At 46.8% G+C, this 24,876-nt stretch overlaps 1 protein-coding gene and 1 long non-coding RNA gene across 2 annotated transcripts in view; both read left to right on the top strand.

Moving 5' to 3' along the window:
- The first annotated feature begins 202 nt into the window (after positions 1-202).
- On the top strand, positions 203-3,122 carry LOC120372999. The gene is made up of 3 exons (XR_005585315.1): positions 203-231; positions 2,840-2,937; positions 3,046-3,122. It is a non-coding gene; the product is annotated as an uncharacterized LOC120372999 (long non-coding RNA).
- A 15,324-nt stretch (positions 3,123-18,446) lies between these two features.
- The window catches only part of SV2B (synaptic vesicle glycoprotein 2B), a 116,174-nt gene continuing 109,744 nt past the window's right edge, over positions 18,447-24,876 (top strand). The window contains exon 1 of the mRNA XM_039493173.1: positions 18,447-18,717. The gene's annotated coding sequence lies outside the window, so the exon portion shown is untranslated. The remainder of the gene's footprint in view (positions 18,718-24,876) is intronic.

Genomic DNA, 24,876 nt, shown 5'->3' with positions numbered 1-24,876 from the left:
AGTATGAGTGTGTGCCCCCATCATTTTCTTTTTGACTCATCTTCACAAATGTTTACATCATGTTTCATGAATTGCCATAAGCCAAGCCAATCCAGATCCACGTTTGAATTTTTTAGAGCGAACAACAGGCAATAGAGAATCATGCTTTATTTGATCTCTGTTTTTCAGACTTTTTTTGTCCTGGATCCAGCTGCAAGGAGCTCACTCATTGCCCATGTCATGGATTTATGTGTGAGTTGCACCAGTGTGACAGTAGAATTTGGGCCTGTGCACAGATTCTGAATAACTGGCTATATTAGCAGGAATTAGCAGTATGACTCCATTGGCACTGATTGGTTGAAAGCAGCCAACACAGTAGAATCCATCAAAGGAAGCAGCCATGATTCGAAACAAATGTTCATTAAGCTTATGCAGCTACGAAAACAAGACCCTGGACATTAATGGTACAGATGATACAGGCTGCACATTATCTTAGTTTTTTGATTGTATCTGTTTAGTGCCTATGAAAGTGAGGAACTGGTGCTAGCTCTAGTTATTGCCCTAGGAGATGTGCTAATGCCAGATCAGCTGTTATTCTAATCGTAACCTCCCTCAGAAGCTCTAACAACACACCCCTGTATTGTCCTATAAGCCCCTTTGGTATCTGAGTCCTGTGCTCCTACTGAGCCAAGAGTTTATAATGTGGCCAGATGTCCAGTAAGGAATAAGATGAGATCACCAATCTAGTTTTCACTTGTGACCCAAACTCAGGTGGGGTTGGATTTAGGACTCTTAGGTTGCCATACCAAAGAGAGCAGAAACGCAAAATGAAATTGATTAGAAATCTGGTTAAGTCTTGTGTAAAGAGCTTGCTGCAGAGGGAAGTTGTCAGTTTTCTTTTGTCTCAAGCCCTGGAGGAAGCTAGCTACAAAGAGAACAATCCTAGTCAGATTTTGCAGTCAGCTCTGGGGGAAAATTAATATAAAAGGAAATGAATGAATCCTAGTCAGTTTCCTTTTGTGCATTACTTAAGAGTGCATACTATTTTGAGATATTCTGTATTTTTTAGCAGAATTCCCCATTAGAAAATAGGGGACACCACTGAAAATGGCACAATCTGTGGGACTTCAATAATACACTTTGGGGTCTTTTTATTGACCCTCTGGTTTCTGAGCCTTTTAGAGTGCACTTTTCAAGCTTTTCCTGGCATCCACAAGGGCTAAAACTTTCATTTAAAAAAGAAAAAGCTAAGATTCTCATGCAGTTTTTTGATTCCATGAGCTGGGGCTTTAAACAAAAACAAATATCACAAAACTTGCAATATAATCTTGAGCGACAGCAACATTGTGCACCTACTGTATAAGAGAAGCTTCAGGGTGAAAGTCAGAGTGAAGACAGGCAGAGATATAGGCTAGAGCAGGGGTCAGCCAGCTTTGGCACGTGGCTCACCAAGGTAAGCACCCGGGCGGGGCGGGCCGGGCCAGTGTGTTTACCTGCCGCATCCACAGGTTCGGCTGATCGTGGCTCCCACTGGCCACGGTTCGCCGCTCCAGGCCAATGGGGGCGGCGGCCAGCACATCCCTCTGCCCACGCCGCTTCCCGACGGCCCCATTGGCCTGGAGTGGCGACCCGCGGCCAGTGGGAGCCCCGATCGGCTGAACCTGAGGATGCGGCAGGTAAACAAACTGGCCCGGCCCACCAGAGTGCTTACCCTGGCGAGCCGTGTGCCAAAGGTTGCCGACCCCTGGGCTAGAGGGATTCCACCATGGGGCTAATACTGTGCCTTCAGCTACTTCGATCAATTCCATTCCTATCACTTTAAAATAAGCAGCCACTGGGAGCTGCAGGCGGCCATGCCTGTGGACTGTCAATATAAACAGTCTTGTGGCCCGTCAGCGGATAACCCTGACGTCCCACGTGTGGCCTGTGGGCCGCAGGCTGCCCACTGCTGTTAGAGAGGATTGGTGTCCTTGTCTCCTGTCAGTGCTTATCTACAGTCCAGTAATACTTTTCCAGGGTCTCTGCTATACCAGTGTTTCTCAACCTTTTTGATACCAGGGACCAGCCTGCTGCTTTCCTAACCCGTGTCAGGGAGAGTTCAGGGACTGGTGCCGGTCCACGGAACGGTCAATGAGAAATACTGTGCTAGACCCTTTGTTAGTCATCTCTTGGCAGCCTGGGTTGCAGCTTCTTTTTTGCCATTACACAGGCTGCAGTGAGGTAGGGATATGGCATGTTCAAATTCCTATGATATTGCAAACTCTGAAAATTCCTGACAGGTAAATTGAGGTCGATTTTCTGTAGTTCTGATCACTGGAATCCCATGCTGAGCAAGCTGTGCTTTGCAGCATCCATGGATGGCAGCTGCTGTTGTGTGCAAGCGATCTGTTTCTCAGTAATCAGAGTAGCAAAATCTGTCACCATAACATATTCTTGACCATGCACAGTAAATCAATTCAAGGGTAGCTTTCTTCAAGGTCATTTGGTTATTTAATGTCTTGTGTGGTCCCCAGTCTGGTAAACTGTGGAATAGTTTCTCAAAAGAGGCAGTGGAAGATGCATTGGGTGGGCCATTTAAATCTAGAATGGACAAAGTAATGAAAAATAGCTGCACTGGGAAGGAATAGGCTAGATGATCAAATAAGGGTCTTCCATCTCTAGTTTCAATGATTCCCTGTTGTTAGCTGGCTAGGAATTCACTGCAGATGCTGCACCCAATCCAATGACTTATGAGGCATTTGACTTCTCTGTTCTTTTGGGGGCTACACAGGACATCTTAAGCCCTGGCTAGACATGCTTGGGGCTCTGTATAAGTAGAGTGTGTGTTATTACTTATTAATATTCATTGTTTGTATTACAGAGGCACCTAGAAGCCCTGGCTGAGATCAGAGACTTGTTGTGTGAAATGTTGTACAAACACCCAGCAAGAGATGGTCCCCGCCCCAAAGAACTTACATGGTAAAAGTGGGCTCAGTTTCATTGTAGACAAAGGTATGGGAGTTCCACCATGCAGTATGTTCAGTGCTGTTCTTAAATTAATCCCGCTATGCTTTGCTATCCTGACAGATCAATGATTTGGAGAATATGAAGTGCACCCTCCATATGGGTACGTCTCTGCTCTGGACATACGACTTTTCAATCACACAAAGGCAGCCCGAGGGCCCCAGTAGTCACTTTCTTACGGTACTGATTCTCTGGACAGAAATTCAGCAATGAACATCAGGGAGTCTTCTTGGTACTGTCGATGCAAGTTAAAAGTTTGAGTTTTCCTTAACATTGTTTAGAGGTGATTGGGGCTAAACACATTCTTGGAAATAGCTCTCACATATTTGTGGTTGAGATGGGTCCAAACCCAAACTCTGGCTCTGAACCCTCCCCTTCACATCCACCCCCACCAATCCTCCCACATTGGAAGATGGAGTTTGGAACCTGAACTCAATTCTGGGTCAGAATTATACAATTGGGTCCTATGGTCTATAACAGGCCAAAGCAAAAGCTTGAACTGAGGGTTTAAACTTGGATCCAAACGTTGTGTCTCCAGCCCTTTAGCTTGTGATCTGTGTCCACATGAATGTGATCCTATCCCAGAAGATACTGGTCAGCCCCACTACATGCAAAAACAATGGTTAGGCATTCTCGCTATACCTGCGTTTAGTTTCACCCTCTTGGAAAAAATAAACACCCAGAAAGCAAAAAATGCAAGCACAGGATTGTTGGCCAAGGAGTGATTGAAGTGCTCTACCTATCTAAAGGACGAGTACAGCAAAACCAAGTTTCCTGCTGTCCCCACACAGCCAATGTAACTCAGCCCTGAAATGAAGGGAGATCCCCTAGAGCACAGAGGGAAGTTCACTCTTTATGGTCCATTCAGACCTTGGCCTCTGCTGACAGTGCCAACAAAAGACTAAATCCTGCCAAGCACCGAGTGACTTGGTATGGTGTTGAATGCCCCCAACTCCTACTGAAGCCAGTGAATTTACACCAGACACGAATTTTGGCTTGCTATGCTTTTGATGAGTCTATTGATTGATGGAGAGCAGTTGAAGACCTTTACGAGGATGAAGGAACAAATCTCTTCCTCCATGGGTTGGGTAGTTTGAACACGTGACCAAGTGTCAATAAAACTCTTTGTAGCTCCAGTCTGCGTGTCTGAAGGATTGTCCTGCGTGACTGTTGAAACCACAGGCATTCCCAGGCACACTGTATCTAATTCTGAAAGTTAGTCCATGCAGAAAGAACATCTCTTTGTTAGATATAATGTCACCTTGCAAGACTCCTCCTGGGCTCACATTAAGCTTCTTACACAAATGTCTTTTAAACACAAGGAAAGTGAGTTCCCAGACATTCTTTCAACTGTGGTTGGGGCCAGACTACTTCAGGGTGAGGCTACCTGCAGTTTTCATTGGAAGAATTGGAAACAGGATAACATTTGGGACCAGATGTTTTCAAATGTGCATGTTGACATGAACATGTGAAAGACCAGTCAGATGGTTGTGTGCATGTTTTTTTTTAAATAAGAACTTAATTTTTTTAAATAAAATTTATTTCCAAAAATGCACCTGCAGAATTTGCATGCAATTTACCACAACAGCATTCACATTCTGATAACTGCACGACAGACATTTAACTGGTTGTTTCCACACAGGATTCATTGGGTTGCTTGTGCAATGTGGCACATGATTGTGCAGATCATGCCAGTGCATTGTTATACCCAACTGAGTCTAAAAATCTGGCCCTTGGTTTGTAAATAAAATCTCTGAAGGGGAGCAATCTTTGGGTTTTGTCACAGCCTTTTAACAGATCTGGGTAACAGTGACCCTGCTTCCAGCCAAGGAGGCTGGATATGATACCCTGGGAGCCCATTGGCAGAGCTCTGAGCAACAACCACAAGGAAAGTGAGGTGAGGTGCTTCCTACTCCTAGCAGTTGAGCATGTTGCTTCCATTGCGCTAGTCCCTGACAGCACAGGGAGGGGGAAACTTGCCAGCCAGGCCAACACTCCCAGAATGCTGTAGAATTAGCAGGAGTCATCTGATGATGTTCTCTGAAGTCTCTGGAGGGATATAGTTTGCTGGGAGTGTCAAGAGGAGGTTAAGACACAGCTACAGAAGCTCAGAAGGGCACTGCTTAAATGTTTGTGTCTCACTGTATTGGTGACCACTATAAAGAAATGTAACATCGGGGCCATTGGGTGATCGTTATCAGATGGATGAGTGTTATGGCGCTGCCTAGTGGCTCTTTTTAGTTTTCAAAAAGTGTGTGTGTGTTTCTTTGTTTGCTTGTTTTAAGCAGGAGAGCAAGCAATTACTCCAACAATTATTATTGTATATATGGTTTGCATACATACAATATGGTGTGCCATGGCAGACACAGGTGTATATTGAAAGAATAAACTACTAGGAAGATAGATGTAATTGGCAGTGAAAATACATTTGTATAAGAAGCTTAATGTGAGGCCAGGAGGAGTCTTGCAAGGTGACATTATGGCTAACAAAGAGATGTTCTGCATGGTCTAACTTTCAGAATCAGATACAGCCTGGGAATGCCTATGGTTTCAACAGTCACGCTGGACAATCTTTCAGGCAGGCAGACTGGAGCTACAGAGAGTTTTATGAACACTTGGTTCAAACTAAAAACCACATGGTTTTGCAAATAAAGAAATAATAGAATAGAATTTAGTTAAGATTTATTAGTTAATGTACCTGTAATCTCCCTTCCTGCCCAGCCTCACCTCTGCAAGTGTAATTCCCTGTACTTTATTTTTCAGTTTTTAGGGACTCATCAATGTGACTTCTATCACTTTCTCTGGGAGATCATTTTGTGGTCTAATAGAGCTCTGAGTTTCAGCTGCCTGCTATCCAATCTAAGTTTCCTTTCCTTTTTCTTTGAAACATGCATAGTCATTTGCATGTGATCAACACTTAGTAGATAAAGAGAGGCATTTTATTTACTCTGCATCCTTTGTTATGAATTCTTTTGGCACTAAACCCCATAAGCCTGGTCACAGCGAATTCATGTGCAAGCCACATGTCCTCCCCTAACTGTTTTCATTGTAACTCAGCATCAGTTGCTTAACTGAGTGATTGAAAAAGGCATGATCAATAAAATGCTGCAAGGCAGGAAGGATTATTAATCCCCAGGCAAACTGACTTCTTCTAACACATCTTTTGACAGATGGGTACACAGTGTGGCTGAATGTACCAAGGCAGAACTACCAGTATCCTCCAGCGCTACATAGTACAAACACAGGAACATAGGAATTGCTATCGTGGATCAGACTAAATCTAATCTAATATCCTGTCTTTGACAGAAGCCAGTACCAGATTGTGAGGCAAACTCACAACCAGACCAGGGCTGCTCACTCAGCTGTCAGAACTTACCCTTGGCGACCAGGTCTGTGGCAGCCGCCGAGGGGGAGGATCTCTTCGTGGAGCCCCTGCTACACTCCCCCCATCTCAGTGTGCAGGTGGTGCAGTCCCCCTTTGGTGCGCCAGAGGTTAGTTCTGGCTGGGACCACCAGGATTGGACTGGGTGGACCCTCTAGTTTAGGTTTAACACAGTACTATACTGTATTTGCTTTTTTTTGGTCCCTGCTGCTGCCTGATTGTGTACTTCTGGTTTCAAACGAGGTGTGTGGTTGACTGGTCAGTTCATAACTCTGGTGTCCGTAACGTTGAGGTTCTACTGCACAAATAGCCCCTTTAGTTAGGGACTCAGATGAAGCAGTAATTGAGCCAGAAAAGAATCGGCTAGGCATTATCTTACCAGCATGTTGCACAGTCATTTAAAAACCTGCCAATCTTTGTATATAGAACAGGGATCGTCAACTTTTGGCACGCGGCCTGCCAGGGAAAGCCGCTGGCGGGCCAGGATGGTTTGTTTACCTGCCGTGTGCGCAGAGTCGGCCAATCGCAGCTCCCACTGGCCACGGTTCACTGTCCCAGGCCAATGGGGGCTGTGGAAAGTGGCGCAGGCCAAGGGATGTGCTGGCTGCCCTTCCTGTAGCCCCCATTAGCCTGGGACGGCGAACCGTGGCCAGTGGGAGCTGCAGTCGGCTGAACCTGCAGACGCTGCAGGTAAACAAACCGTCCCAGCCCGCCAGCGGCTTTCCCTGGTGGGCCGTGGGCCAAAGGTTGCCGATCCCTGATATAGAACATGATCATGCAAGGCAGAGAGAGGCATAGAACAGTGATCCATTTAGTCCAGTATCGTGACTCCCACAATGGCCAGTGTTGGGTGTTTTAGATTTAAGCAGCCTCCCCATTTCTCTCTCTTTCACACACACTAATGTGTCTCATAAAGTTTCTTCCTGACTGTGGATCTTCTACCTAATGAGCTAACGGGGGTGCCATACTCATTAGGCCAATAGAGACAGTGGATAGATCCATGATCAGACGTAACATTTTCCAACCAGCAGAGGGCATTGCTGCACATACATGAACATGCATGCTCACACACATTGCATTACGAATCTGGCAGCCGGAAGCATAACACCTCAGTCAAAGCTCAGTGACGGAGCAATCTGACCTTCACTTTTTCCATTGCTAAGGGTTACCGAATAGCAAAGTCAAGTTCATCACCATAAAGCCAAAAGATAGAGGCTCCCAAAATGCCAGATTTAATTATTTTTAAAATAAGCAGCCACATTTTTATCTATCACCATTTCATCAACAAAAATCACAGGCATCTGGTCTTTACAACACGTTAAAAACGTTTTTTAGAAAATCATCACTGGTTTATTTCAAAGGTCACATAGTGTCACCCATTTCCTTCCCCGTTGTTCGTCATTTATTTAATCATTTTAAAGGGGAAAAAGTAGCAACTGAAATATTTTTAATTCCCCTAGTGACTCTTCCTTCGTTACATTCAAATAAATAAAAGCACCACTTAATGTTCACAGAGCCAGCTCATTTAAAACACGAAAGGCACTGCACATATCACTGTGTTGTGAGCTATAGACAAAAGGACCTGTGCTCTGAAATTGCAGCACAAAAAAGTATTTTTTTTATGGACTCTAATGTGTTCCATCCTTTTTCCATAGCCTTTTGGTACATGTCCAGACAGCTCACAGCCTCGATAGGGCCCAGCACAAACCAAAAATAATGGTGTGTTTGACAGCCAAATGGAATGCAAGGTACGAGTTATGGAGGACCTAGGGAGCAATGGGTCAAAAGGTAGGAGAACTAGCTTGATGTGCTAGTGAAGGAGAGTGACAGCCCTGGACCTAGGCCCAGATCCTTAGACCGTCCCTTTAGTTCTCTTTGCACTGCTTCAGCAGGGACTTACAGCTGCCTTATAGGGCAAGGCTGGAGTACAGTGTGTTCCAGCGATCTCTTGGCAGCCATTCTACACCAGCGCAAGTTAGAGATGGTCCAGCCTTTGGATTAGAGGAGAGAACAGGTGAGATAAAGCCACCTATTTCCCCCTCCCTCATCCCCAGGTGCATCAAGCACTGCATTGCCGCACCTCCATTTGTAATAGTCCATATGCCAAGATATGACAACACCAAAAAGAAAGCAAACACAAACCACAGTGATGACAGTGCCTGGGAGTCAAACCAAACCAGTGATGGAGACACTGGAGTCATTAAAGAGTACAATGGTGGCCTCTAGTGGATCTTGCTAGAATATTTTTTCTATGTTAATTGTGTTTCACTCCCTGATCTGGTGCCACTTGGTAGGATGGCCAGATACCAAGTGTGAAAAATTGGGACACTTTTTTTTTTCAGGTGTGGGTGTGTGTATAGTTGCATGGATAAGACAAAGCCCCTACTATTGGGACAGTCCCAATAATAACGGGATGTCTGGTCACGCTACCACTTGCACTAACACTAAGGTCTGGTAGAACCAAAGCCGCCTTTTCTCAAAAATAAAAGGCTGGGTCATTTGGGCTAAAGGGACTTGCCTGACTTCATACGACCAGTCAGTGACAGAGCTGGGAATAGAAACCAAGTCTCCAAATCCTAGTCTGATGATTTAGCTACAAAATGAGCTTTCTTCCTGAACCCACTGTTTGTGACTTGTAGGGAATGCAGCAGCACTGGTAATCCCACGAGAAAGCGCGATGAAGTGATAGTAGGGAGAGAGGCATGGTCTAATGGTCTGAGCATGGGACTGGCAGTCCGTAATTCCTGAGTCCTGAACGCTGCTCTAAGAACTTCTCCTGCAGCCTCAGACAAGCTCAGCATCTGTGCCCAGTATCCCATTTGCAGTGATACCTAGCTACCTGAGAGGCTAGCAGGGAGGGATCTCTAAAGTGGCAAATATTATTTCTGTATGCCCAGAACATGGGGTTAGGAGATGTTTGGATAAACTTGAGACAAACTCCTGGATGCCAAACTGAACTGACCCTTGGGCATTTTGCCTTTCAGTGCAAACTCCCATCCACTGAGCTTTACTGCTGCTCCAGTAGAGGCTTAGCCTATACAGCACCTACCGCAGTTGGACTGCAGTCCAGGACACTATTGCAAAATTCACATTAAAATATATAATAGATATACTAGTAGGTCCATGCAGGATAAACCTCCTGTATGGAACACTTACCTTCACGGTTGCTACTGTGTATCTTTCCCCCCTTATCCTCCCTACTCAGGACGGCACTTGAGCATGTACATAAGTGCTTTGCTGTATCAGGGCTCTCAAAAGTGGTTTGGGATATATACCCAGATCTGAATCTATGGGTCTGAGTTGGGCAATATTTCCACTCTACGATAATCACAGAAATTAGAGATTCTATTCTATAAAGGTTCTTATACCATGCTAATCACTATAGCATCTGAACACCTAGGAGAGCAACGTGACTGCACTTCTGTCATGTAGTATTTGTTCTCTCTCTCTCTCTCTCACGCACACACACGTTATATATGTTAGTGTTAAAGACGCACCCCTTGCACTGAGACCAGACAGTGGGGAGGTAAGGCCCCCAAGTTCAAATCCCTTGGCATTTATATTGCAGCTGGGTGTGCTGTAAATGATTCATAGCCATAGCACTGGGTAGGTGTACCCTGTCACTGCTGGAGGCACAGAGCTATGTAGAAAATTAAAAAGAAATGTATTTGCCTGGAACAGACAGCATCTGATAAAAAGTACTGGTGCAACACAGACATGACCCTTTAAGATCAGCTAGTGAAGGGAGAACAATGCCTAACATGTGGCAGCTCCAGTTCAGCTTTTCTTCTTTAAAAAGGAAGAGATGGTTTAAGGAAGAAGCTAGCATAGTGATCCGGTAGAGCTGGCATTTTAAACCTGTAGGAAATCGCAGCTTGCCTGGCAAGGCACGTGTTAGCTAAAGGTGGCTTAGCATAGTGTAAGGCAGCATAGTTAAAAGCAAGATGAAAGGTAGATATAAAACAAACAGAAAATAGAGGGAAGGAGGAAGACCTACGAGGGAAGAGTGACAGGATCATCCGCTTACATCAACTAGCTTCGTGTACAACTAGCGGCTTTCAAGTGCAATTTTCTACTTTTAAGATCCAAAATTATAAGGAATTATATTATTGTTGTGGTCATTATTGTTCTCTAGAACCTGATGCCTGAGGATCTCAAAGCACTTTACAAACCTTAACTAGCTGAGCATCACAGTATGTCTATGAAATAGGTAAGTATCATCATCCAACATTATAGATGAGAGGCGCAGACCGCTGAATGACTTGGCAAAGGTCAGACAGCAAATAAGTGGCAGAACTAGGACTAGAGCCAGCATCGCTGGATTCACAATCCCGTGTTGTAACCGTAAGAACATACTTCCATCATTAATACCATGTGTTATTAATTATTATTATTAGCTTTTTAAGAATTTAAACTGCTTCTTGAAACAGCAGATATTCCTTTACAGTTCTGCCCTTGTTACTGCTGCCTTTATTTATGCTCAACTGTCCAGAGCAGCTGAGAAACCCTGAGAGAGGCCAGTACTAAACGCAAGCATCAGCTCACGTGACTGAGACTGCCTGCATCTGCTTCACAGCTGTTAACACTGCAGAGTCGCCTTGTACGTTCAGGCAACCCAAGAGGAGAATGGGTAATGTGGATAGAGGATTGTGGGACAGTTGTGGCTAGACTCTCTCCATACTCAACAGTCATTAATTTGGTCCTGGCACAGAGGAAGTGACAAGGACAGCCCAAAGATCAGAACATCTAAAGTTTGTGCACAGTGTTGTGAATAGTTTACACGCTCGTCAAGCTGTTCAGTAAACAGTGAATGTCAGCAGCCAGCTGGAATTGAACACAGTGAGAGGACTCTAATATGAGGAGCAACAGGCTATTTTTTTTTCCATATGAATATCTAACCAAAGCTTCACTGACTTAAACATTTCTCATCATTTAGGGGAACAATTTATTGCCACATCATTGTAAAGCAGGGAACGGCAACCTTTGGCACACGGCTCGCCAGGGTAAGCACCCAGGCGGGCCGGGCCGGTTTGTTTACCTGCCGCGTCCGCAGGTTTGGCTGATCGTGGCTCCCATTGGCCGTGGTTTGCCATTCCAGGCCAATGGGGGAGGCAGGAAGCGGTGCAGGCCGAGGGAAGTGCTGGCTGTGGCTTCCCGCTGCCCCCATTGGCCTGGAATGGCAAACCGTGGCCAGTGGGAGCCATGATCGGCCGAACCTGTGAACACGGCAGATAAACAAACCGGCCTGGCCAGCCAGGGTGCTTACCCTGGTGAGCTGCATGCCAAAGGTTGCCGACCCCTGTTGTCAAGTATTTGTTTTGTATTTTAAAGGTTGACATGACACGGGGACCATCCTGATTTTCAGTTTCAAATTGGACCTAAAATTATGAAAACTCTTGGCTATCACAGGGGAAGTGCCCATTTGGGGGCATTTGTGCAGTTTTTGTTGTTTACTTGCTTAGCACCAACAATGTGCTCAGTGTTGCATGGGAGAAAAGTAAAGACAGTCTCTGACCCAAAGAAGTTACAAGAGACACAGACAAAGTGGCTTGCATTGGGTTGGGTCTGTTGATGAGGTTGTTCTTCGAGTCTCCAACATGAGCTGTCTGAGATGCTGCCCATGGGAAGCACTGCAGAAACCTAGGCAGCAGAAGGAGTGTTTTCCTACATAGGTCTCCAGCGTATGCCTCCTCAAATGCCGGTGATATAGCGCACATATGAGAGCTAGTGAACTGATGTTGGGGGCTCCTGAGGCGTGAATGGGAGAGCTGGGAAGGCTGAAGTGCAACACCCTGGATCCAAATATTCCTAAATTTTACCAAACAGGCACCTAGGGCAGCTTGAATGTACAGCCCTGTACATGGATTGCAAACATGCATATGGAGAAGCAAAGAGCAGGCCTCTTTTCCTTGGCGCCACCTTGTTTTAGTGTGGCCATACTCCCTCCCTGCCAACTTTGACTGTGTTATGCACACCACTGCCCTCTGGGCGATGCCCAAAGGGGCAGCATTAGCCTACTTTTCTTCCCGTATAACGTACCCTGTTTTCCTGGGTGTGCTCTGCAAGTTACACCTTTCTGGCCACTCATGCACTATACAGCTCTCACGGGTCAATCAGCACCAGAGGCTGTAGGGAAGGCAAACATGGCCTGTGAGTGGCTGAGTCAGCAGAGGAATTCTGGCCAGGTTACCATTCCACCTGGCTGCCCTCTTGTGCTTTGCTTTCCCTCATTAACTGGGAGATGGATGATAAAAGGGGGCAGAGAACTGGTAACGATCTGCTGTGTTTGTCTAGGCCGAGCTGATGTTTTCACAAGAGCATTTTTGGGGTCAGTACACTAAAAAGAAAAACGACAGAAAACCAGGATGAAAACATGTTCTAGATTTGCTCAGCGAAAACTTCTCCAGCCATTTCTAAGCATCTGCAGACAGTGGACATGCAGGGATTAAAAAGAATCCAAGAGGACATTCTCCATTAGGTCTGCAATGTACTGTCAGGACAGCCAAGACCAAAACGTCAGTGATTTTGAGCACTGTAAGCAGAGCCCCTCCCTCCCTCTCTGTACATAACGAAGCTCAGTGCCTAGAGAGAAGCACAGAAGCTGATTGTTTTCAGTTCTGAGAAAGCCTGAGCATCTGTCACAGCCTGTATACAGCTGGGCAGATGCACACATGGTAGAGGGAGATGGGGAGACCGTGGTATGTGCTTAGGTTCCCAGAATGGTGGATAAATTGTGCAAAGTTTCCCTGGAATAATAATAAGAGGCTACACACAGATGTGCTGGAAACAAGGCAAGGAGAACCCCCCCCCACACAGGCAGTTGGAGCAAATTCATGGCACTGCAAATCATTCGCCTGGTTCTCAGGTGAGTTCCCTTATGAAAAAAACTTGAAGGATCAGGGCAGTCTGGCTGAGCCTGTTGCTGGCTTCTGAAATGTTCTGACCAGGCAGGTGCATAAATTCAACGTATTTTTAGTACAGGTGCAGAAATTGAATGTTTTTTTTGTACAGGTGCCAATCATATATCCCTAGGCTGAAACAGGGTTATTGTGATCATCTAGTCCAGGGGTGGGCAAACTTTTTGGCCTGAAGGTCACATCGGGGTTCTGAAACTGTATTGAGGGCCCGGTAGGGAAGGCTGTGCCTTCCCAAACAGCCTGGCCCCCGCCCCCTATCCGCCCCCTCCCACTTCCCACCCCCTGACTGCCCCCCTCAGAACTCCTTACCCATCCAACGATCCCTGCTTCTTGTCCCCTGACCGCCCCCTCTGGGGACCCCCCCGCCCCTAACTGCCCCACTGGGACTCACCCCCTATCCAAGCCCCCCTGCTCCCGACCCCTATCCACACCCCCATCCCCTAACAGGCCCCCTGGGACTCCCACGTGTATTCAACTGCCCCCTGATCCCTGTCCCCTGTCTGCCCCCTGGAACCCCCTGCCCCTTATCCAACCTCCCCGCTCCCCACCTCCTTACCATGCAGCTCAGAGCACCAGGACTGGCAGCCACGCCACCCGGCTGGAGCCAGCCACTCCACGGCACAGTCTAGAGCCCAGGACAGGCCGGCGGCTCTTGCAGCTGTGCTGCCCAGCAGGAGCTCGCAGTCCCACCACTCAGAGCGCTGATGGCATGGCTAGCTGAGGCTGTGGGGCAGGGGGGACAGCAGGGGAGGGGCCGGGGGCCAGCCTCCCTGGCTGGGAGCTCAAGAGCCAGGCAGGACAGTCCTGTGGGCCATAGTTTGCCCACCTCTGATCTAATCTGACCTCCTGCATAATACAGGCCATAGAATGTCCCCCAAATGATTCCTACAGCAGATCTTTTAGAAAAACATCCACTATTACCTTTATCAACCAAACTTGTTATATCATCAAAAAAGATATAAAATTAATTTAACAGCATCTATTTTCCATAAACCCATGTTGACTGGTCTTAATTACATTACATTACACTTCTTTAATTCTTTATTAATGAAGTCATGTATCTTCTGCTCCATTATCTTGGCTGGCATCTATGTCAGATTTATAGGCCTATAATTCCCTGGATCATCCTGCTTAGCCTTTTTAAAAACTGGCATGTTAGTTTTCTTCCAGTCTTCTGGACCTTCCTCGGTGCTCCAAGATTTATTGAAAATCAGCATTCACGGTCCAGCAGTCAACTCAGCCCGCTCTTTTAAAACTTTTGGATGCTCATTATCTGGACCTGCTGATTTAAAAATGTCTGACTTTAGTAGCTTCTGTTTAATATCCTCCAGAGATAAGAGTGGAATGGAAAGAGAGTGATCATCACCATATGATGCAATAATATCATCTGTTTTTTCCCCAAATGCAGAACAGAAATATTTATTGAACATGTCTACCTTTTCTGCATTATTATTGATCAATCTACCATTTCCGTCTAGTAATGGACCAGTACGATTGTCAGGATTATTTTTGTTCCCAATATATTAAACTCTTTCTTATTGTACTTAACTCTACTGGCCATAGATTTCTCCTTGTGTCCCTTGACTTCCCTTATCAATTTTCTACAATTCCTAACTTCTTATTTAAATTTATTACTATCAACTTTCCTTTTCTTCCATTTGTTATATATAATTTTTTATGTTTATCTTCACTTCCCCTCTATACCAGGGGGAATAAGACCTTCTTCCTTGGATTGTGTCATTTGATGACCATGAGTCCATCCCTCTCCCTCTCTCTCACATGTGCTACCTATGTTGATTTGAATGTAGATGTTACTCATGTTCCCAAATGAGGGAGCTTCATGACATTTAATGTGAGGTTAGAGAATTTTATCCTCATGGAGGGATTGGGAAGTCCTATTTTATCAGCCTGTGGCCTAATAGTCCAGGACATTCAAATAAAATACACCTATTATCTGCTAGGTATCCAGTTACATCCAGGTAAAATACACCTCTGCACTGCCAAATGTTCCGGGGAGAACTGGAACACCTGTTGTGCTGGGAACAGCTGGAAACAGTCTTGATCCAAGCACAGACAGGCAAAATGAGCCTGCCTTGTTATTGAATATTCTAGCTTCATCTGTGCGCAGTGCACGCGCTGTGTCACATCCAGGAAGAACATGCTTGCTGTGCTGCTGGGCGATGCAGGCACAGTATCCTTGAATCCAATGGACTGTCAGTAGACTGTTGGCACCACATGGGTGCAGTGGAGGATCAGATAAGAGCCAGGAGTGAAAGACTAAAGCCCCAAGATTGCTTGGGAGAACTTAAGAGCTCCAAGCTATTGTATCTTACATGTTCAATAGAGAGACTGGGCTGATACCACACAGTCCTTCTTATTCATTATTATTACTCATCATGAGTTCATAGAACTCACAGGGGTGCTACACATTGCACAGTAAAAGACATGGGAATGTTGGGTGTAAAAGTTGGGAAACTGAGGCACAAGTCCACAATTACTCAATTTTTCCCTTTATTTATGCAGTTCCATCCAAAATGATTGTCACTTATAGCATCTGGACTTATATTTATGCCAGATAAATAATAACAGACAAGACAGAATTGGTAAGCACATTCTGAGGCACTGGGAGATCCTCCCACCTTTTATCATAGTCACTGCCTTCTCTGATCTGTTGATCAGGTTTTTCAGTTTCTGGGCTGGTGTTTCTCCACTTTGAGCCCATGTTCACACTTGAGGCTTTTATACATTTCTGCATTACACATTGCTTAATCTTTATCCAAGCGGCTTTCAGCACAGCAACCGTTTGGGTTTCAGGTAACCTGTACATTACGCACATGTAATGTTGACAGACCCTGGGCGGGACTGAACCTAAGGCCTCTGGAGTTTAGTGCATGAACCTCTACCGCGTGAGCCAAAAGCCGACGAACTGTTAGCTAAGGCTGTAGAGCAGACTCATTTTCTCTCTCTCTCTAAGTGGTCTCGGTGCCAAGAGATGGGACAGAGCACCACATCCAGAAGGTGTGTGGGTTACACACACGCAAACGTCAGTTGCCCAACTTCTGCATTTTTCCTGCTGGGTTTACAGTTTTCTGCACTGAGTTGTCCTGGGTGACCCTATGTCTGAGCCTTCCCAGAAAAGGGTATTGTTATTTATCATGACATGTTTGTGTATCTCTGACGTACATCGTCCAACACAACATGTTGCTTATCTTGCCAGCAATAATATCATTTTAAACAAATCAGTAACTTGTATCAAAGAAGAATGGAGAAAAACACATGCATGCCAGTGAGGCCTTGACCTAAGTGTTACCTCCTCTCTACTCATTCACTACCCATAATTACAAACCATTCAAATATAGCTAATGAAGCTGTTAATCTTACCATTGAACATTCCTTCATTTTATATTTCAATATTGTATGTCAGTATATGTATATTATCCCCTGCTACACTTTCATCTATTAGAAGTATAAGTGTGAATGAAAAGCCCATGTTAAAAGAAGATAAGAAATGCTGACATTACAGAATCATCATGTTTTCCATAGTCACAGCCTCAAAGTCCAGTTTTGTTTCTGGATCATTGCAAAAAAAAAAAAAACTTCCTTAGAAATTTTCCTGTGAAGGCTTTTTGAAAGGTGTCTCAATTTTAGGACCTTGCTTTTAATGGTATCCCAGTAGGAGACAGGCCCCTGTCCTGAAACTCTTACCATCCAAATGGTGGACTTGATAGACAAGGGAGCCTATCACATGGCCCACAAAGCGGAGGACCTAGACTGGAGCTATTATTCAGGTGAGGCACATGTACCGTGATGATTCAAACATTGCCTTTTTCATGTAGGTGTAAACGCATTCATTTCTTGTAGTGGTGTTGCAAAAATAGGTTCTTAGGAGTGACCTGAATCAGGCAAGACATTTACCAGCTAGTTTGTCTTGCAGGGTGGGACGTGGGGACCTCACCACAGTCCTTGATAATGCCCTTTCAGCGGGGCTTGGGCACTTGGGGGAATATAGATTGTTTCTCGCTGGTTTTGTGTCCCATGCTTTGTCTCATAGAAACCCATCTTCTGGAGTGCGAATTGCAGGACTGTTTTCTGATAGCTTTGCTCTGGGATCTGCAGGCTACTAACACTGCAGGGCTTTTTCTGGGAGCAGCAGAGTGGTGAGGGAGGGCAGGAGCTGTGAGGGAACCAGTTATGGCTCCTTGATTCTCTCCCCCAGCCCAGGCACAGCTTACAGCAGCCTAGTGGCTGCTCTAACTTGCACAAACTGGCTATAGTCTCTTAGGGACATGAGCAGGGGATAACTAGAATTCAACATGCTTTGGCAAATTCCTTACCACCTCCCACCCTCACCCCCCAGAACTGGATTTACTGGCTTACTGGGGAATCCCTGGATGACGAGAGTATACCCAGCCGGGGACTTGCAGGGGGTTTTCATTGCTACTGCACTGCTTTGAGGTGCATAAGGGGACTAGATGGGAGCAGAGATTCTGTCCCTTTGGGTTTAAGTAAAATGGTTGAAATGTAACGAGAAATAGTCCATTACTGGGCAGCAGCAGACTCTTCTTTAATTGTTGGATTTACCACTTAGATACTATAAGGAAGGGGGCTTTACAAATGTCTGGACAACAAGATTCAGTCCCTAAGCCTTGTGGCCTGACGTCTAGGAGAGAAGGGAAGTGAGGCAGTACCTCATTTAAATATCATCTGTGTTCTCTGCCATACCTCATTTACATTTCCACTGTGGTCTTTGCCATCATCTCCTGGAGAGCAGGGGAGTTGACTGAGTGAGGCAGTACCTCATTTACATCTTAATTGTGAATAGTTTGGGGACACTGGGGTATTAATTGACTAAGTTTTGTAACTGGGGCTGATATTTTGGAGATTACTCTGTCTGTTTGAAACCATCTCGGCAACATCTAGATGAAGTATGGGTAACAGGATCACCCTGATGAAACTGATGTTTGCTGAGGTTGGGTAAGAGGAAAATCCAAAGTTTAAAGGGAGGAACAGTCTGTGTTCCTGGTGTGCTGTTGAGGGTACCTTGCTGGAGGGGCATGGACTGTAATGTGTGCTTTGGGTCTTTGAGCTCTGCTTGCCACTGGCTAGATAACTGGAACTGCTGCTGAGCTCTGCCCATATAACACCACATCAGTTCATTAGAAGAGGATCAGAGTCCAGTTATCTGGAGAGCTGTGGACAGAGAAAAGCAACAGTTAGGCCCACCCACAGCTGTGGGCAGGTTGAGAGCAGTTGTGAACACTACAGTGGGAGGAGAGCAGTTTGCAGCATCAAACCTACCTCATATCAGCCTAAAAGTTCTGGTGAGGACACCGTGTCTCGGAGGTTGAAATCATTATAGCAGGACAGGTAGTAGAGCCCCAGATCTGCCTAAGAAACTGGAGCTCTGATTTTTCTAGATTCCTGGAACCACAAACGGTGAGTGAGGAAGTTGGGGGCCCATGAACTGGGAGTGGGGAGCTGGAAGGCAGAATAAAATGCATTAGCCACTCAGGATCCAAGTTGCTTACATACGGTATTATTATAAATTAATTACAGGAGATGGACTCAAACTAAGGAAGAAAATCCAACCCCCTTTCATCTTCAAGTAAATTCCGATTCCGATCCAGGCCTGAATCCAACCCCTCAGCTCTATCCTGCTTCTCCAAATTGAAACGTTGCATCCACACCTTGCTCTTGAACCTTTGATAAGTGTGAATCTGGAGCTGAACTTCTCAGCTCAGGCCCATCTCTGATTTTCACAGTGATCTTCTTGTATGTTGGCTAGATGCCAACACGAGCAAGGACCTAGCCTCAGAGACAGGGCTAGTGAGCACCAATGACAGCTGTGTATTAGGACAGGCCCATCCAGACAACTGGAATGTACAAAAATAACCTCTTGTGTTATCTGGTGACATGGTAATATGGTGCTTCTCACACTACTGTAGCTGTTAACCTCTTGATCGGATTGTGTCCTAGTAGGTTATTATGGAGTGGACGCATTACTGGCTGAGACGGCTCCACTTCTTTTTTGGAAGTGAATTGAAGATATGATGAACTTGATGAATTTATTGTGGCCTGTTTCATGTCTAACATTAAGCAGCGACAGCCTTGGCCCTGGAAGACAGAGCATTTGGCAGTAGAAAGTAGCTGTATCTCTTCCAAACCCAGTTCATTTTCTGCTATAGCACTCCATGTCCAGCCCAAAGCCTGCAATGATTTCAACGGACCTACAAATCAGTGGTCTCTTTCCTTTTCTTTCACCTTTCTGCCAGGAATAGCAGAACTAGCAGAGTTTGGGGGGGTTGCGAATTTCTCAGAGGATTGTTTTTGACTCCAAGGGTGGGAACCTTTTCTCTCATCATTTAAGCCCATATTGTTTTAAGGTAGAGTCGGTTCAAATAAACAAACATCATTTTCCAGCTAAAGGGGCAGCCTTTGCTCTGCTTTAGGGACAGGAGAATATTCCCAAAGCTAGGCTGGGTTTCGTTGGGTACCCTAGATCTGATATTTATTTTTTCAGGTTGATATTTCTCCCTTCCCTCCCCCTCCTTTTTTTTTAACTTGTGATCACTGGATTCTTTCTCTTCTAGAAAAAAGTGCAAACATGATAATTGTATAATTTAATCCCTGAATATGGAACCTGAGTGTCTGAGTGGTAAAAAACAAATCTGCTGGTACCTAAACCCATTTCTCAGATCATCTGAAATCCCTCCATCAGCCAAATTTCCTGATGCACCGCTGCTGGATCCCTTAATATATCCCAAGACATTAATGGTCCTTGTCCTCCCCCCAACACACACATTATCCTGCTTCAGGCCCCTATCATGTACCACCATCTTTTCTACACTAGGATTAAATGGAATTCTAACCCCTTGGGCCAACGGGGGTTCCACGGGGAAGCCAAGTCCACATTAAATACTATATATTCTATTACAGCTTTAAAAGAATTTGCAAGGTGCTCAGACCATGAGGCCAGTGCTCCTGTGGACCTTATCAGGTGCACAGGGAGTGAGTTTACAAGTTGGACTATGGAATTTATACGTGCTGTTTGCTATATTTGAGAAGCCAGCAGAGCTTCAAAGTCCTGGAGACTGAAGCTTTTTTTGTTTTTTTTTCCCAGCTTTTATTGAAGGTGGAGGGAAATGCCTAAGGCCTGGTCTACACTAGGACTTTAATTCGAATTTAGCAGCGTTAATTCGAACTAATCGCTCAACCGTCCACACCAGGAAGCCATTTAATTCGAACTAGAGGGCTCTTTAGTTCGAATTTGGTACTCCACCCCGGCAGGTGGAGTAACGCTAAATTCGACATGGCTAGCTTGAATTAGGCTAGGTGTGGATGCAAATCGAACTTAGTAGCTCCGGGAGCTATCCCACAGTGCACCACTCTGTTGACGCTCTGGACAGCAGTCCGAGCTTGGATTCTCTGACCAGCCACACAGGAAATGACCCGGGAAAATTTGAATTCATTTTCCTGTCTGGGCACTTTGAATCTGACGTCCTGGCTGGACATCGGGGCGAGCTCCGCAGCACCTGCAACGATGCAGAGCTCTCCAGCAGAGGAGTCCGGGCAATCCCAGAATAGAAAGAGGTCCCCAGCATGGACTGACCGGGAAGTCATGGATCTGATCGCTGTGTGGGGCGAGGAGTCTGTGCTCTCGGAGCTGCGCTCCAGCAAGCGGAACGCAAAGACCTTCGAGAAGGTCTCGAAAGCCATGAAAGACAAAGGATACAGCTGGGATGTGATGCAGTGCCGCGTGAATGTCAAGGACCTAAGACAAGGGTATCAAAAAGTCAGAGCGGCAAACGGACGCTCCGGAGCCAAGCCCCAGACATGCCGCTTCTACGAGGCACTGCATGCCATTCTAGGTGGGTCTGCCACAAGTGCCCCACCAGTGACGGTGGACTCCGAGGACGGAATAGTGTACCGGGACAGTTCCTCCTCGATGTTCGCCGATGGGGAAGATGAGGAATGGTCTTTGGAGGACGGCGCAGGCGACAGCGAACCCACTCCCGCTTTCCCTGACAGCCAGGATCTCTTCATCACCCTCACAGAGATCCCCTACCAACCCTCCCCTGCCGTTAACCTGGACTCAGAATCAGGGGAAGGATCAGGCGGTAAGTGCTACAAACAGGGAAACATTTATTTTTTAAAAAACAGGTATATAAAAAATAGAAATACTATATAAAAAATTTTAAATCTCAAACTATACAAAAAGTAGGTCCACACATATAGGAATAGAGCAATAATCCTCTTGGGACAGTTCAAAAAAGCTCTCAGAGAGCAGCTCGAAAAGCCTCCGCAGGAGGTTCCTGGGGAGAGGTGCCTTATTGGGTGCTCCGTGGAAGCACACTCTTCCGCGCCAGGCCATCCTAATGTAAAGGGGAATCATCGCCTCCACAAGCATGGCAGCATATGGTCCTGGTCTGTGCAGGGCTTCTCTTAGCATCCGCTCTCTCTGACTCCGAGTGACACGCCTCAGGGTAATGTCGTTCTGGAAGTGCTGCATCTAATTAGGGGAATTAGTGTACTGTTACTATTGTGAATGGTAGACTTTTACTTTGCATAAGAATGACCCTCGCTTAACAGCCACGTGTTGGAGGCCACAGAGGAAAAGCATACACTGATCTTTCCCGTGCACTGCCGGGAGGGGCTGGAAAAGGCTCAGACTTTATGCTTTCCAGATTGCCTTTAGCGGGAGGGCACAGCTATCCATTAACTGTTAAGCAGACTCTACTGTAAGGCTTACCAGGACTGGCTGCTAGACGGATTCAGCTGTCCCTCCCCGCTTGGCGTCTCTCCTGTGCAAGACCGCAACCACTGAAAGCGTATTCCGAAATCTCGAACTTGTCCTGAGATCTCGTGAGACTAGGTGCCCTGTATGGTCTTGTTCACAGAAACTGACTAGACTGTGTTCACTGTTCGCAAACATGTATCTGTTCAAGGAAATCACTTACTTTTTCCCATCATACAGCTTCGGCTCTTTCCCGGACTGCCCCGGCATCCCCCTCGCAGAGGCTGGCTCAGATTAGACGGCGAAAGAAAAAGACTAGGGATGAGATGTTCCAGGAACTGATGGCCTGCTCCAGAGCAGAGGCGGCAGAGCAGAGACAGTGGAGGAGACCCTGTGTCAGCAGCATCGCACACATCGAGCGGGAGGATAGGTGGCGGCAGGAAGACCAGCAGGCGACTCAAGCGCTGCTTGGTCTAATGAGGAGCAAGCGGACACGCTCCGGCGCCTTGTAGATGTTCTGCAGGACCGCAGGCAGGAGGAGAGAGCCCCCTGCACTGCATCTGCAACCGCCCTCCAACGCCAGAAGTCCTGTCCCCCTCACCCAAAGTTACAAGAAGGAGGCGGTAGGGGCCGTGAGAACTGTCACTGCACCGCAGCAGGCGCTAATGTACAAGACACCTCTCGCGCTCTAAATTTGTAGAAGTTCTTCCCTTACAGGATCACCCAGTCCCAAATCCAAGTTTCAACCCCCACTGTGTATAACATTATTAAAAGCGGTTTGCTGTTACTCTCTGTTTCCGTCACGTTTCTCCTGTCAGAAGACATTGTGTGTAGGGTGGATTTTTAATTGCAGTGCATAGCCCACATTACCAGGGTACAGACTTGGGGCAGGGTCAACTGCAGGGCACACACAGACTGCAGTCACTAGGCACCAGGGTCAGTCTGTGTGGTGTATGCTGCCCAGGTCATTCGTTGATGTGTATGCTTGTCCAGGGTCCTGGCGCCTGCCATCCCGAATGTAAAGGCAGGCTTCCCTTACCATGCACTTCGACCGTAGCCACGAGCCTCTCCGCTGCCCTGAGCCCCAAAGAGCCCTCATCCAGGGACAGATACTCACCCGTCCCCACACCCCTCACCCCTTCCAACGCCCAAACCCACAGCCCACAGCCATCATGCAAACCCCTATCCAAAGACGGCACCCCTCGCCCCTTCCTGCAAACCCACCCATTCCTGCAAACCCACCCCTACATGCACAATCACTGTAAACCGTCCCCCACCCAACAGACCTATGTAGGAGCAGGAGGCTGTCCGTCCTCTATTGGACAAGCGGTCTGTACAGGAGTGCACACCGAACCCAGCACAGTATGCTTCCATGTTTCAACCCAGGAACAGAAATGCAAAGTCAACGAAAGATTTATTATTAATTACTGTTACATTTTTTTAGTTTTAAAACGTGCTTTGGAAGTGGGGGAAACTTGGAGAACCGGGTTTGTGAGCTCAGATCTAACTCGACACATACAGACACAGGCCCATGATCAGGCTCTCTTAAAATCAAGTGGACAGTCACAGGTTACCCTGCTCTGCGAGGAAACTAGCTTTCAAAGCCTCCTGGATGCACAGCGCTTCCCGCTGGGATATTCTCTCGGCACGGGTGTCTGGCTGATCGTAAACAGCAGCCAGGCGATTTGCCTCAACCTCCCATCCGGCCAAAAGGTCGCCCTTTCTCTCACAGAGATTGTGGAGCACACAGCAAGCAGCAATAACTACGGGGATATTCTTTTCGCTGATGTCCGAGCGAGTCAGTAAGCTCCGCCATCTCCCCTTGAAACGTCCGAAAGCACACTCCACCACCATTCTGCACTTGCTCAGCCGGTAGTTGAAGAGTTCCTTCTCACTGTCCAAGGCGCCTGTATAGGGCTTCATGAGCCAGGGCATTAGCGGGTAGGCTGGGTCCCCGAGGATCACTATAGGCATCTGCACATCCCCAACCGTTATTTTGTGGTCCGGGAAGAAAGTACCTGCCTGGAGGCGTTTGAAGAGACCAGAGTTCCTGAACACACGCCGCGTCATGAACCTTGCCCGCCCACCCGGCGAAGATGTTGGTAAAACGTCCCCTATGGTCCACCAGTGCTTGCAGCACCATTGAAAAGTAGCCCTTTCGGTTAATGTACTCGCTGGCCTGGTGGGCTGGTGCCAGGATAGGGATGTGAGTCCCATCTATAGCCCCACCGCAGTTTGGGAATCCCATCGCGGCGAAGCCATCTATGACGACCTGGACGTTTCCGAGAGTCACTACCTTTGAGAGCAGTTGCTCAACGATTGCGTGGGCTACTTGAATCACAGCAACCCCCACGGTAGATTTGCCCACGCCAAAGTGGTTCGCTACTGACCGGTAGCTGTCTGGCATGGCAAGTTTCCAGAGGGCTATGGCCACTCGTTTCTGCACACTCAGGGCTGCTCGCATCCGTGTGTCCTGGCGCTTCAGGGCAGGGGACAGCAAGTCACACAGTTCAAGGAAAGTGCCCTTACACATCCTGAAGTTTCGCAGCCACTCTGTTTCATCCCAGACCTGCAGCACTATGCGGTCCCACCAGTCCGTGCTTGTTTCCCGGGCCCAGAATCGCCGTTCCACACCATGAACTTGACCCATTGCCACCATGATCTCCACGGCGCGGCATACCCTGCTTTGTGAGAGGCCTGCGCCACTCTCCTCACCGCGCTGCCGGAGCCTCCTCGCCCGATTTCTCAGCATCTGACTGTGGAAGAGGTGGACGATAAGGTGCGAGGAGTTGACAACGGCCATAAGTGCAGTGATGATCGCAGCGGGCTCCATGCTCGCAGTGCTGTGGCGTCCGCGCTGT

The sequence above is a fragment of the Mauremys reevesii genome, linkage group 10, assembly GCF_016161935.1.
Source record: "Mauremys reevesii isolate NIE-2019 linkage group 10, ASM1616193v1, whole genome shotgun sequence".
NCBI classification, from domain to species: Eukaryota; Metazoa; Chordata; order Testudines; family Geoemydidae; genus Mauremys; species Mauremys reevesii.
This window is presented reverse-complemented; position numbering and strand designations above follow the sequence as displayed.